Source organism: Lolium perenne, chromosome 6 (genome assembly GCF_019359855.2).
Source record: "Lolium perenne isolate Kyuss_39 chromosome 6, Kyuss_2.0, whole genome shotgun sequence".
In the NCBI taxonomy this organism is placed as follows: Eukaryota; Viridiplantae; Streptophyta; class Magnoliopsida; order Poales; family Poaceae; genus Lolium; species Lolium perenne.
In genome coordinates, this window is record NC_067249.2 from 226744897 (window position 1) to 226757629 (window position 12733).

The window sequence follows — 12733 nt, forward strand, 5'->3', positions numbered from 1 at the left end:
AGTTCCTGTTTTCTGCTGTTTTTGGTTCCAGAAAGGCTGTTCGGGCAATATTCTCGGAATTGGACGAAATCAACGCCAAAGATCTTATTTTTCCCGGAAGGCTCCAGAACACCGAAGGGGAGTCGGAGGAGAGCCAGGGGCCCCCACACCATAGGGTCGCGCGGGCCAGACCCTGGCCGCGCCGGCCTAGGGGGAGGCCACCCTGTCGACCCTCCTGCGCCGCCTCTTCGCCTATTTAAGCCCTGGAGACCTAAAACGCGATACCAATTGACGAAACTCCAGAAAGACTCCAGGGGCGCCGCCGCCATCGCGAAACTCCAATTCGGGGGACAGAACTCTCTGTTCCGGCACCCTGCCGGGACGGGGAAGTGCCCCCGGAAGCCATCTCCATCAACGCCATCGCCTCCATCATGCTCCGTGAGTAGTTCCCCCATGGACTACGGGTTCTAGCAGTAGCTAGTTGGTACTCTCTATCCTATGTACTTCAATACAATGATCTCATGAGCTGCCTTACATGATTGAGATCCATCTGATGTAATCGGTGTTGTGTTTGTTGGGATCCGATGGATGATACATTATGATTAGTCTATCTATAAAGTTTGTGAAGTTATTGTTGCTGCAATCTTGTTATGCTTAATGCTTGTCACCAGGGCCCGAGTGGCATGATCTTAGATTTAAGCTCTATACTTATTGCTTAGATTGTATCTACAAGTTGTATGCACATGTCACTGTCCGGAACCAAAGGCCCCGAAGTGACAGAAATTGGGACAACCGGAGGAGATGGCGGTGATGTGAGGGACACATGTTTTCACGGAGTGTTAATGCTTTTCTCCGGTGCTCTATTAAAAGGAGTACCTTAATATCCAGTAGTTTCCCTTGAGGCCCGGCTGCCACCGGCTGGTAGGACAATAGATGTTGTGCAAGTTTCTCATTGCGAGCACGTACGACTATATATGGAAAACATGCCTACATGATTAATGAATTGATGTTCTTTCTTAATGCTTTATCAATCCTATCAATTGCCCAACTGTAATTTGTTCACCCAACACTTGTCACTTGTTATTGGAGAGTTACCACTAGTGTAGATCGTTGGGAACCCCGGTCCATCTCTCATCATCATATACTTGTTCTACATGTCACGGGAAGTAGTATCAACTATCTTCTGGTGCCATTGCTCTCATATTACTATTATTGCTGCTGTGTTACTGTTACTATTGCTCTCATATCACTGCTACTTTCACATCACCCCTGTTACTAGTGCTTTTCCAGGTGCAGCTGAATTGACAACTCAGTTGTTAAGGCTTATAAGTATTCTTTACCTCCCCTTGTGTCGAATCAATAAATTTGGGTTTTACTTCCCTCGAAGACTGCCGCGATCCCCTATACTTGTGGGTTATCACGGACGTTTCAAGACCAATGACATGAGCTAGCACATCCGGAGACAAAGCATTCAACAACCAGCGAAGAACTTGTTGATCACGAGCAATCCAGGAGGCATAGTTGGGGTTCTGAACAGTCACCTTCTTGTTGTTGGAATCTTCTGTTTAGAGGACTTTTGCAAGAGCCTTGTCTTCACCTTCAACCAGATCGAGAACACGGGCACCTCGGAGGGCAGGGACAACTAGCGCCTTCCAGATGAGCGCATTCGCCAGTGTGAGAAGCTGGGTCGGAGGAGCACTGAGGGCAGCAGCCAAAGTAGTGGCGGAGGAGGATGAAGCCATCTAATGCATGGAGTAGATGCGTTGCAAGATCGGATTTTGTCGGCGGGTTTTACTGGCGGCGGCTAGAGAAGCAGCAACGACGGTTTTGATGTCTGAGTGTTTGGGTTTTGGGCGGCGGCGGCGGCTTGAGGAGCAGTGGCAGCGGATTTGTTGTCTGGAAGGTTTAGGGTTTTGGGTGGCGGCAGCTAAGAAGCAGCGGCGGCGAGTTTGATCGTGGGTTTTTGGAATTTGGACGTATAGATGTGTGCGGCGGCGGCAGCGGGTGGCTTGCGGTGGCGGCAAAGGTTTTTGGATGGCGGCGGCGGCTGGTATCCAGTGGCAGCGGCGTCGATCGGCTTGGCAGCTAGGTCAGGGAAGAGGTCGCTCTGATACCATGTGGAAGTTTGTCACGGGAACCGTACATGGAGCTGGTATGGGTTTCATGTTATATAGAGGGGCACATGTACATTGTATGTTGTATCCAATACACAATACGTATGGTATACGGAGAGAGAGAGAGAAAGAGACCTATTACATAGTCTAACACTATACAGTGATCTGATTTTTTTTGCATCACCATGTGTGTAGCCCAACGGCCACGCTAAACCTTCAGTCGTCCGCCTGCCGCCGCCCTGTCCTCTCCATCGACAGCCGTTGACGACTAAATAGTGCCGAAATCGTTCTGTCACCTTTTCACGTTGCTCTGGATGGCTGCCCCTATCTGTCGTCGACAACTAAACCGGGCCAAAATCTCTCCGTCACCCTTCCCGATGCTCCAGATGATCGCACTGACACACTGACTATAAATGGTCCAAAATCAGGATTGTCGGTCGCTGCAAATGTCGTGGCCTTTGCCCCTGGTGGCGCCGCCATGTTCGCCCACGGGGTCAACTCCTCGCTGCCACCCTGCTCGATGTGGACACGTGGCTCCTGGAGCACCTCCTCGGTGTTGCCGAGTTCGACACGGTCGCGGGGCTCACCAAGCTCGCGTTGCGGGAGACACGGATGATGTCCTCACGGAGGGAAATGTCGTTCATGTAGAAGCCCTCTTCACAAGGGTGCATGCGACGGTACGGGAACGCCATCTCTGGTGATCATGCTTGCTCGTTGTGGTGAATTTGGTTGCGGCAGATGTGCCCTATTTTGCTTCATATTGTAAAGAAAAACTGAATATGTGACATATATTCCAGTCTTTTGTGATGTATAATTTATAGGGCACTAGTTTTGGGTGTCTATTATACATCATCTGTTAGAGATGCTCGTTTTTTTTGAAAGACGGTGGCATTAGTTCGGGTTCACTTTGAGATCAGGCTAGGATCTGTTTGGACACTCGAAAGTTAATTGAGCAAGGGCGCATTTGGTAGGTTGGGCCTTTTTGGGCGTGCTCTGTATCCCGTCCAAAACAAGCTCTGGGCCATGTTTTCCACTTCGTTTAGTGGCCTAGGCTGCATCAGTAGGGCCAAAAGCATCCCGATGAGGGTTGGCCGCCGGCAAACCCAAATGGCTTTGGAGATGCAAAGCTGGTTGGTAGCATCCAGACAACTACAAGTAAGGAAGCTAGAAGTTCATCAGTCCATCCATAGCTATTACGGGTCCCTAGCTAATACGAACGACATTTCATCAATTTAGTTCCTAGCTACTACTTACAATGTATAATGGTTTATCATAACAGTTCGTGATAATCAAAGGAGAAGTCATAAAAAGGGAGCAAAGGTGGATTTGACCTAGACGGATCTGATGGGGAGCAAAGAAGAGTGGCGTCACCTCCATCAGCCCACATTACGTTTACCACCCCAACCTCTTGTTCTTACAATTTTTATTGTCGCCTTGATCCACAAATTTAATCAGGCACAACATTGTCAACTTACCATCAAGGATTTTTAACCCATCAGTCCTAAACAAGCCGTTAGCAGGAATGTTTGTATCATGAGATATGCTTCTACTATAAACTGACAAACGGCCCCAAGGGGCTAGGAGTATAGGGTGTTTCTTTCGGTTTAGGCATGTTTTGATTCGCAGGATTTCACAAACGTAGGTATAGAAATAAAATACAGGAATAGGATAGAAATGTATGTGTAGTCCCATAGGGTTGTAAAAACACATGAATTTGCGAACTTGCGTGTTTGATTCATGGGAGTAGGAAAAAAGGGAATCCTTAAAACCATAATTAAATCATAATAATTAAAATAAGAAAAGAAACGTTTCTTTCGTGCAATGTGCACCGAACTCTAAGATTGGGCATTTCTTGTTTCTGCTAAAGGACTGGCGTGCTTGAACCGCTGAACTTCATCTTGGCTGTTGCCGATATCAGTTCAGTGACGACTTTTCCGTGTGCCTTCGATCGGATTTCTGTTGGTCACTGGCAAGATAATCGAGCAAGTGCCGTCAGAATCGTGGCAGTAAAGGAAAGAAGACGCAGTAGGGGGCTGCCCTAGCTGGCGCACGATCGCCAGGAGAGTAGGGAGCGATCGGTTTCCGACATGATTATGAGTAAACGCGTTTTCCCCTTGCTGTACGTTAGCATGCATGTCAAAAGGAACAAAATAGCGAGAATCTTTCCAAATTTGAAAGTTTAAAATGTTTTAACTTTTAAACGACAATTCCGATTTAAGATTCGCTTTCACCAATAAATCCATCTCGACGAGATCTTCAAAACTAGCACCCATATTAATATGTTTCGACAAAAAAAAATTCTGGCTAAAAGTTATCAACTCTCTCTATTTGAATAATCAACCCTTCCGTACTTGAGTGATCAATGGCAAATGTATAAAATTATCAACCTGGTGCAGCCTATTTAGAAAAAGTTCTGCATGCATGCACAAAATAGACGAATTTGCTGATGTCAGCAGAATCTTTTTCAAATTTGAAAATTCAAAACGTTTTAACTTTCAAACGACAACTCCAAATTAAGATCCGCTTTCACCAATAAATTCGTCTCGACGAGATCTTCAAAACTAGCACCCATGTTAATATGTTTTGAAAAACTTTTTTCTGGCTAAAAGTTATCAACCCCTTCTATTTGAATAATCAACCCCTTCGTATTTGAGTGATTAACGGTAAATGTACAAAATTATCAACCTAGTGCAGACTATTGAGAAAAAGTTCTGCATGCATGCACAAAATAGACGAATTTGCTGATGTCAGCGGAATCTTTTTCCAAATTTGAAAATTCAAAAGGTTTTAACTTTCAAACGACAACTCTAAGTTAAGATCCGCTTTCACCAATAAATCCGTCTCGACGAGATCTTCAAAACTAGCACCCATGTTGATATGTTTCGAGAAACTTTTTTTCTGACTAAATTTATCAAGCCTCTTTATTTGAATAATCAACCCCTCCGTACTTGAGTGATCAGCGGTAAATGTATAAAATTATCAACCTGGTGCAGACTATTAAGAAAAAGTTCTGCATGCATGCACAAAATAGACGAATTTGCTGATGTCAGCGGAATCTTTTCCAAATTTGTAAATTCAAAATGTTTTAACTTTTAAACGACAACTCCAAATTAAGATCCGCTTTCACCAATAAATCCGTCTCGACGAGATCTTCAAAACTAGCACCCATGTTGATATGTTTCGAGAAACATTTTTTCGGGCTAAAAGTTATCAAGCCTCTCTGTTTTGAATAATCAACCCCTCCTTACTTGAGTGATCAACGGTAAATGTATAAAATTATCGACCCCAAAGTTAATTTTATTTTAAACATTTTAGCGATTTTTTTTAAGTTTAGAAGCTATCAACCCGGTGTCCTGTTATTTATCAACAGTAAATATAAATAACTACCAATCCTAAAAATCTAGCTTCATTTCGAATATTTTGGCGACTCTTTTTAGTTTACAAGTTATCAACCCGGTGCTCCGTTATTTATCAATGGTAATTATAAAAAAACTACCAACCCTAAAAAGTATTTCATTTAGAATATTTTAGCGAACATTTTTTAATTTTATAAGCTATCAACCTGGTGCCTCGTTATTTATCAACTATAATATAAAATAAATAATAACCCTAAAAAGAATTTCATTTAAAATATTTTAGCGACTCTCTTTTAGTTTACAAGCTATCAACCCGGTGGCCCGCAATTTATCAATGGTAAATATAAATAAATGTCAACCCTAAAAAATTAATTTAATTTAAAATATGTAGCGACTCTTTTTTAGTTTACAAGTTATCAACCTGGTGCCCCGTTATTTATCAACGGTAAATATAAATACCTAGCAACCCTAAAAATTAATTTTCATTTAGAATATTTTAGCAACTTTTATTAGCTTTCAACTTACAACAGTACTTAATTTGAGTAGCAAGTGGTAGTTCATTTGAGTTGCAAGTGGATCTTCCCACATGTTATTTTCCCCCTTAAAAACCACTGGCCCGAAAAAGGGAATTATAAAATTAATCCAAAAAACATGAATTACCGTACGAAATAACAACATAAAGGGAATTGCAAAAAAAAGAGAATTGTCAAAAGGGAATTGCAAATAAAGAGAATTAAAAGTATGTGTCGTGCTGGAAAAAAAAGAGCGAGATGATTTTGCATGCATGCAGCAACTTGTGAGAGCTAGCCTTGTGCTAAAAAGTTGAATCATTAAATGCAAACTCATGAGATACTTTATGCATGCATGCAGTGTGAACGCTCTTGGCTGTATGCAACTTGCAAGTGGGAACGTGAGTTGTTAGTGTGAACACAAATCTATATGTGAACGTAATTAAATAGTAGAAGACAAAAAGGGAATTGATTTCGCGCATGGCGCGAGCGCTGCCGCGCCAAGGAAAGTGATCGCTCCAGCGATCGATTGCCAGGAAGGGGATTCGCGCAGTAGGTGCTGTAGACCCAACTGTAGTCGAACGAAGGGGGGATAGGGAAACCCAGCAGTAGAGTCGGCCTGCTCGCCGGTGAGACGCGTTCCTTGGTTAACAGGATATCTTGTGTCTTTCTTGAGTGTCCGTGCCTGAGATGTCACATTCGGGTCACAGGAAACTAACTAGTTTTTGAATGTATAGGAAACTAAATTCGTTTTCAATTTTTCCCAGTAATCCATAGATAAGATCAACTGTGAATATTTGATATCTGGCTGTCTCATCCTTGAAAACTGAAACCGCCATCCTGCTCCCGCCTACAAACTAACTTTTGCTTCAGCTATGGTGATGTAAATTAATTTTTGATTCCCTCGGCTCGCTGATATAAAACTGAAACCTTCATCCTGCTCCCGCCGTTCCTACGCTGATGCCTGTAGCCTCCAGGTTTTCAACCAGGTTTTTCCTTTTCGGCTGAGTTAGAAGCAGCTACATACATCCACCTAGCCAGATGAAATATCATCCATGCTCAGCTTGCTCTCAACTAAACAATTTATCTTTGGGTAGGACTGAAACATTTACAACACCATAGCTGAAGCAAAAGTGAACCTATAGTGCTCAATCAAGACGTGGTGAAACAAAAACTGGCAGCCTATTCGCAGTCGCAACCAAAAATAAATAAACTCGGAGAATACTCCAGTGATAAAAGAGCATGCATAGATCAGGAAATCTTGTACTGCACCATACTAGCAAGTTGAGAGCAATTTAGCACTAAAGAAGATATTAGTGAATTGTACTACTATACACCAACCACCAACAGAGATTCCCTCGCAAAACAAACAAATAAATAAGAAACTGAATATGGCACCTAAAAACATGGCCAGGAGAAAGAGAAAGAAGACATGAAGCAGAACGGACACATTACAAAGTAAGATGACATTACTACACTCTTTGGAAAACCACTGGAGCCGTGGGGTAAAGGAGAGGCTGTACAGCTCCACCACATACTCTATCTACACCAGATCGATGCAGCAGATCCAGCTATACTCTCGAGGGGTCAAAGTCTATCAGCCGCTACCACATACAACACGTGTATGCAAGATCAGACCTGCATAACTTAACTAATTTCTTCTAGCTGCATAAGCACCCAACTAATCTGAAAGAATCTGCTCCAGCTCAGAATCCTCCCATCTGACAAAAGGATCGTCGTCGGGCTCGGTGTCAACCGCCTATCCAGTCGCAGCAGGATCATCTTCAGGAATCATCTCTTCTCTCACCCCACAGTGAGATCATCTTCAGTAATCATCGCTTGATCATCTTCAGAGTCCGATCCATCCGCCTCTTCGTCAATATAAATAGGATACGCTGGTTCACCGATGGCCTTATTCCGGTGCTATCGGCTGTTGCCTATTCTTGTTAACCATTTATTCCCAAACTGAACTCCATGTACGGGCCTGGCCGGAGGCCGGAGCACTTGCCGCATGCCTGTCAAGGTGGCAGGTGCCCGCTCCCCCAGCGTCGGGAATCCTGTCTTAACTGTTTTTACCCACACAAAAACAAATATTACCAAGTTTCAGCTGCCCGAGGGAGAGCACCTTTCTCCGAACAACACTATTTTGTTAAGTTCCCAATATCTGAAATATTCAAATACAATGAACTGCATTTTGAATTAAGAATGCTAGTACGTTCACAAGGTCCAGACAAAAACAACAACACAAACCTCATATGGATACGTGTCTGACATGGGCCAGATTATTGTTGTAGCACCTAGTTTCCAACATCATCACTTATTTCCACCCTGATGTTGAATGGAAGCTTATGACAGAAAATCTCAACATATGGTATATATGAAGAAGCATCAACTTCATAACAATTTTGCTAAGTTGCTGGAAATCCTACATTTTATCGGATATAGCCTTCTTTTGGAACCCAAAGGTCATGTTCTATTCTCAGCTCTGTGAGCAACATGATGGTGGCAGAGCAGGGCGCTACTGTTCTGCTCATGTACAACTAAGGAATCACTAAGACGATGTAAAATAGAACCTCTTGTGGAACAACAAATTTCTCTACCTTCCACAATAACCACCAGATACCAGGAGCCATTGTCCTGACAAATGCAACCCGGTGTACCTCTCCACATCCAAAAAACACAAAAAAACAATGTACAAAAAAATAATATTATTACCAATTCATCGATAATTCACATTCTGTAATTTCAACATATGGTAAAACCGCAAAATAAAACAAACATAAAGAATTAGGTACTAACTTTCTACTCACGCGCATTTCATGTACCAGCAGAAAGGCCTCATGGCAAGGAAGATCTCAGTTGTGCCTTTAGAGGGTTTTAATTGATTAATTCAGATATAACGTATCATGTTAACTGTGGATGTCTCCTTAGATAAACTGATACCTTGCTGGGAGCAACTCTTTGTCCTTATGGTGAACTCCATTCATTGAAAAGAGAGATGTCAACAAGAAAACTGTTGAAGCTTCCAGCGACTTGCTCTTCCCATCAACTCTGGACATATACTTCATGGCCCTAACTATTTCAACTTTCTTCAATAACTTTCTGATAAGTCGGAAGCACAACCACTCGTATCCATTGATGAAGGTTTGACATCATCGTAATATAGGCCATAACAGTAGGTACCAATCCTTTGGCTGGTATTGCAGCAAACAAATTCTTAGCTTGCTCTATTCTCCCAACATTAAATATTGCATCAATTATTATAATGTGAGTTACAATATCAAACTTAAGATTCATTGCTTGCAATTTCTCGAACAGCATGATTGCTTCATTTCCACAACTATTTTTGCAAAGCCCGCCGAGAATTATATTGTATGTACCAATGGAGAACCTCACTCCACTTTTGATCATCTCACGGAACATTTTCTTTGCACCAACAATTCTACCAGCCTTAAATAACCCATCCAGTACCATCCCATAAGTAAGAGTATCCGGTTTAGCTGTCATACCTGACATTTCTTTGAAGAGTCAATGCAGCATCCACCATTCTTTTTTTAAAGTATCCATCAATAAGTGTACTATACGTAGATAGAGGCATCAGGCTGAATGCCAACCGATACCATATCATCACGTACTCTGGAATCTGGATGCTTTCTGCATCTTGCTAACTAAGCAGTATCCATCAATCAATGAGTTGAATGTGACAATGTCAGGCTTCTCACCTATATGTACCATAAAGTCAAAGATATCTTGTGCTTCTGTCACCCTTCCTTCTTTGCATAGGAGCTAAAGAATATAACGCCAGGGCAACCGATGCCTTTTCCCATCATTTCATAAACCAATTCAGTAGCTGTTACTAAATCACCATGTGTACAATAACCCTGAATCAGGCACCTGTAAGTTTGTACATCCGGCGGTACCCCCATATATTAATCATCTGGTTGAATTTTTCAATAGCATCATCCATCCTAGTATCCTACCCTTTCTGTAAAATGCATTTATCATGGTTGAATACGTTACAGCATCTGGTAGTCCCTGCCTCTCCATGTCCTCAAAGGTAACAATAGCCTGATCAACCGATCCACACTTTGCATATGCATTAATCAAGTTGTAGAGATTTGTCATATCAACAAGGCATCCTTCTGTAGCGTACCCGTGAAGCATAGTAGAGTATGCGGCAATATTAGGTTTGAGGCCTTTCACAACCGCGCAATCCAGAATTTTTCTAGCTTCTTTGCTTCTTCCACGCGTGCACAATCCATCAATGATCGAGCTATATGTCACGACATTAGGAACAACGCCCTTCTCTACCATTTCATGTAGTAGGTTGCTTGGTGTGCTAAGCTGGCCCTCATTTAAAAAGCCATGGATGACTGTGGTATATGACACCACATCAGGGGAGCAGCCACCTTCTTGTTTCGCCATCATCCGAAGCAGGTGCGAGTGCACGCTGACTTCTTCTATCATCGCATAAGCCCTTGAGAACTGTGTTACGTGAGAATGCATCAGGCACGCAGCCCAGATCCGGCATCCTGTGAAGCAGCACGTCCACAGGCAGGGGCGGATCCAGGCCCCAAGCCACCAGGGCCATGGCCCGGGGCGTAGCGACGACAAGTAGGCTTCACTGTAGCTTTGTACGACATTGTTTCGCTCTCTAGATACTATAGCATTGAAGGTAGCCTGAGGAGCGCATTGATCCGCTTTGCGTGGCAGAGGACCTTGAGGAGGGTGTTGACGATAAGGTTGTTTGCCTTCAGGCCTGCCATGGGGAAGCAGCCGTAGAATGCGAGGCCGTCGGCGCGGACAGCGGAGGCCGGCGCGCAGGCGACGGCGGCGAGAAAGCCGTTCAGGGTGCGCGAGGGGACCAGAGTGTCCTGGCGCAGCAATTCATCGAACAGGTGGTGTGCGTCCTCAGGGCTGAGCGTCCCGGAGCGGACGCGCTCAAGGGCGACATGGGGAGCCAGGCGTGAGGTTGAGGTGGGAGTGGAGGAGGAGCGCCGGAGGAGGTAGACCGGAGCAGTCGAGTAGAGGCCAGACATGGGGTTTGCGTTGGTTCGCCGGCGGCCTAGGGAAATTTTGCTGTGAAAGTCCGGCTACTGGTTGTCGTGCGGCCAACCGCTGGTCAGAGAGCAGGTACTAGCTATTCAGCACAAATACGCCATATGTGAAGCCTCAAAAAAATCTGAAATAAAATTTTGTGGATGTTCACTAGATATGTGTTTACAATCCTTGAAATTTACACAACAAAATTTAAAATACATGCAGAGAAATAAAAAAGACAAATCAAAGATAAGTAGTGTCTCAAAAGACAAAACATAAAATAATATGGGATGTAAAAAAGCATCTTGTGAACAACAGCAAAAGATAAAACAATTCACATAGCAAATTTTCATTTTTTTTTGTTTCGCTGTGTGTACTTTGAATTTTGTTCTAAAAATTATATGGGATGTAAAAAAGCATCTTGTGAACAACCGCAAATTTGTTTTAAAATTTCTTTGATACTTGCAAATTTAAATTTTAAGAAGTGCTATCATGGTATGACTAGATAATTCCCCCTAGTGCCACACCTTGAAGCATGAAGCAACAATGCTGGATTACAACATTGGAAACCTGAACCTGGATGCCATCTCCAATCGGCAGGAATGCTCTTTTTTGTTTCATGAATTGTTGGACCAATGTCAGCACTCACATTCACCTGTTAACTATCCGTGGCATCCTAACTACAATTTCAGATTTATGCTTCCTTTCTATGGTTTTTGCTGCTCAAGGTTTGGAATGTCGAAGGTGGAACAATATTCTCATTGTGAGCTTATGGAGCCAAGTCAATATAACAGCCCCAATTTTGAAACATCAACTATGCTCACACACAGCAAATGGAATTCATTGGCAGCAAAGATATTGGAGTTGCCTCAATGCTTGCATGTCTATCAAAAGTGGCAAGGTGCAGAATAGGTTCTTCAGGATTTCAACACACACAATATCTTACCTGTTAGATGATCGCCTTGCAGAAGATATTGTCCTTCCACTATTCGGGCCGTGTCACCAGAGATGCACGACAACACCTCTGTTGTTGATCCTCAGATTTAACAGCGGGAACCCCCTCAGATTGAGCTCGGTGATGGTTCCTCGAAATCTTCAGCTTAATTCGTCTCAGCCTCTGAGTGCATACGCCAGAAGATCGCAGATGCAGCAATATCTAGTTTGTGTTGACGACAGATGATCACATATGCAATCTTTGGTATCAACTACAAATGTTTAGATCATCTCTTTCATGTTGTGCGTTTAGGCACCTTTGATCATCTCCCGACGCTTGGTCGCCGAGATTTGTACTATGAGCTCTAATGATAATATATATTTCTTGTTCAAAAAAATAATGGAAAGCTAAAATACAACAGTGGAAATGTTCTGTCAGATATCCGCACTGTTAGATGGTAACATCGTTTTCGGAATTTGGAGCTACTTTGTATGGTAAACCACTAAATCGTGTGTAATTGCTTGCCGATACACATACAGTATGTCACAGGAAGCAGCTCGAAGCTTGGGTGTGCTTGTTAGTGTTGACACTACAAAGAGATGGCATGGTTCGCGCAAGTCAACTGTGCATTGCGATCTGACTTCAGCAAGGTTTGGTTTATTCAAACGTAGTACTACAGAGAACAACGTCTCTGCTTTAACTGACAAGCATAAACGATTCAGTCGTCTCAGCCTCGAGACAACTTAGGCTCGCTGGTGATGATAATACTGTACGACGTCAAAATCAACAAGCAGCTAACAG